We start from the raw sequence: 3,448 nt of genomic DNA on the forward strand, positions 1-3,448 counted from the left end.
AACTTGCTATATCTTAATGTTGTCCCATGGTGATAACTCTGCTCAGAGAACTGCTTGGATTTGGTGCAGGGGGAGCAAAATGTTGAGATTTCCATCAGCCTTCCAACACGTATAAATCAGGGATATTTGAAGAAAAAAAAAAAAAGAAAAAAGAGGTGGTGGTGGAAGGAGGTTCCCAGGTTGCCAGGCTCTGTAGAAACTGCTTCCTAGAAGACTAACTTGCTAGTTGGTTTTTCTTCTTTCACCGTCATCCAAAGACCATCTGGGTACACTTCTCGTTATTAACGAGCTTTCATATTGGCAAAGTTGTCTTTTGGGGATGAAACCTTGAAGTGAGTAAGTGCCTGTAATCAGGAGAATTATGTGTCCTCCTGGCAAGTGACTGTCCTCTGGGAGCTGGACACTAGGCCAGCAAATCTGTTTTATACAATCAACGCGGTGTTGGCAACAGATGTGAATTTTGAGTTTGTTAAGGTTTGACACAGCTGTGGCAATTCTGCCATGGTAGTTTTATCTCCTGTTTACTGACTTTTCTGTATTTTAGACCTGAAATGATTCCCTCCAAACTTGCTTTGAGAGTACAGAAATGCAATTCAGTGCTAGATGCTATCAAGTGAAAAGAAGTTTGATTTTATTTGGTTTTTTAGTTTACTCTTTGGGACTATGGATATGCTAATATTTATTGGGCTGAAGTGTTATTGTCTGGGATGCAAGCAGGCACAGGTAGCTGAATCCTTCACTCTGCCATTAGCCTCTGTGTGGCACTACTAAATTTCCAGGAAAAATGGAATTATGGGCTTCTGTGAAAGCTACATTTGACTCTGGATATTTTTTTACAGAAGAGTTTTGTTACTCTCTGTATGCCTATGCAGAAGACTGTGTTTCTCCCAAGGAGAAGAACTAAAAAAAGCAAGACCAGTAAACTGCAAGACTGTCAGGAGCTGTCTGGGTATGATACCTGTGCTTATCAGTTTGCATTAATCATGGAATTACACGTTGCTTTTCAGATTATGAAAGCAGCAAATGGTATTTCCAACCCTAATTATTTTTTTCTAGAAAGGTGTGTTGGAGTGCACTTCAGGGCAAGGACATAATTTTAGACTACCCAAATCAGCCCCTAATAGCCTGTTCCAGCCCGTTGTAGAAGAAAATTATCTCTACTTTTTTCTTACAAGAAAAAAAGAAAAGAAAAAAGAATTTAACAGATTCTGAATGTTTACCATAGGCTGGAGTAACCACGGTACTGGAGGCGGTTTGGAGCAAATCATGTACCAACAACCATTTCCCCAGTGAAGGCAGACTCTGAGAATGGTTTGGGCTTCTGTTGAGCAAGCCGGGAGTTGATTACAAAATCACAACAGAATCAACATATTAATTAAGCCCAGTCAGCTCTGTAATTGGCTACATAATCCAATATTTCACGTTAATGAAACCTACTAGGAATGCTGACTGAGTGTTCCTGTTGGTACTTCTATGTTAAATAACTATTTGCACACGAAAATTAAAGTGACATTCTTTCACTAGAATAAAATCAAGTGCCCCGACTGGAACCTGAAATGTCCATAATGCATTAAACACAGAACTTTTTAAATATGCTGATTTCAAATGAGAGGAAAACATAAGAGAAACAATTCTTGTCACACAAGAACAAAGATATTTTGTATTTTTTTCTACCAAAAAAATGTTTCAGTCAACCATTAAGAAGCCAGGACACAGTAATCAGTAATTTTGTAGGCTTAATAACAGGGTTTTTCTGCTCAGGGTGACTCTTAAAAAAGGATGTAACTTTAAAAGTGACATCATAAAATTTAATATTGTCTGTGTCTGAATGTGCTAATTCATAGCTCAAATGATATCCATTTGATGTGACGTAGTATAATTTACCTCTAAACAAAACAAAACTGCATGAAACTGAATGAAGGCTATTCTCCTCTGGAACCAATATTTCAAGTAGCCTCCAACCCATTGTAAAAAAAAGTTCAGATTAACTGCAGTGAGTGACTCCTTCCACAGAGAAGTTCCTCCTTGCCCAGCTCTTTCTGTCTCCAAAGTTAATCATTTCAGTGTCAGGAAAATTATTCATAGTGCTAACTTTCAGAATCAAATTGTCAGATAATTTTGTTAGAGTGTAATGAGATGCTCTCATTTAGACAAATAGATCGGATGTTACAGTTGGTGTGTAGTTTAAGCTGCCATTCAAACTAATGAAACACTTCCAACATGGTGTAGTCCTGTTTTAGTTTATTAGTGGTAGCAGCATTGCGTGTTATTATTACTTATTATTGCTGACAAGCTGTGCTAATATGCAAAAGAAAAAAAAAGGGAAAACACTCAACAGAAATTTAAAGAAGTTTGAATGTTCCAATTTGGAAAAAGAAGAAAATGTTTTCCTGCTTCTAGCATTAAGATTGTCACGTGTGTGTATACGTGTGTCCATTCAGGCTTATCAGAATGTCTTTTGAAAATGGCAAATATTTTCTGAACAGCTGAGATTGGGAAGCTTAATTCTTCGTTAGCATTAAGAACAAGTAACTTGAAATAAGGTTGCAATGATAGCTTGCCCGCGATAGAAATAAATCTCATGTCTGGAAGGGAAGTAGTTGCATTCCCATCAGGTATCTTCAAGAGCCATAATGATGTCGGATTCTGTGACGTTATGCCTCCAAAGCAGGGCACCTTCGTCTTCATGTGAAGAGTCTCTGCTGGGCCTATGGCCCGTTCACTCCGAGTCAGCAGGGTGTTCCTATAGGTGCCTCAAGGTGAGCTTGGCCTACTTACAAGCAACATGAAAATTTAGTCCTAGCTGAGATACAAAGTCAGAAGTTTTTAGAGCACTTTGGTAACTAACATGCCCCGGCGTAGTGCCAGTGCTGTGCCAGGACAGCTGCAAGTTCATTGAGTCACAGGATCACAGAGTGGTTTGGGTTGGAAGGGACCTTAAAGATCATCTAGTTCCAACCACCCTGCCCTGAGCAGGGACACCTCCCACTAGAACAGGTTACTCAAAGCCCTGTCCAGCCTGGCCTTGAACACTTCCAGCGATGAGACATCCACAGCTTCTCTGGGCAACCTGTGCCAGTGTTCCCAGTACTGCCTTCCAAAGGCCCAGATTTGACTTACCTGTGGCACAAGACCCTCGGCAGATTGGCAGAACCATCACCATGGCCATGCATGCATCAGGTTGTATGAAACAAGTGCCTTCGTGTTGACTACAAAAGCTTTCCATACCATTGTCTGTGCCCCTCTTTTCTTCACTTGCTCAAGCTACTTAGCAAATAGCCCAGTGTGCAATCATGGCTAAGATGCCATCGTCTTAGCGGGGTGTACCTGCACTGGGGGGTGGTTACCTCACTTCAAACAGACAACCAGTAGGACGGCCTGTCCTCTGTACAGTTTATTGAATTGCTTTTGCATTCTGAGCTGATAATTGCATTTGTTTTCTCTGCAG

This window comes from Apaloderma vittatum, unplaced genomic scaffold, assembly GCF_000703405.1.
Source record: "Apaloderma vittatum isolate BGI_N311 unplaced genomic scaffold, ASM70340v1 scaffold606, whole genome shotgun sequence".
Lineage (NCBI taxonomy): Eukaryota > Metazoa > Chordata > Aves > Trogoniformes > Trogonidae > Apaloderma > Apaloderma vittatum.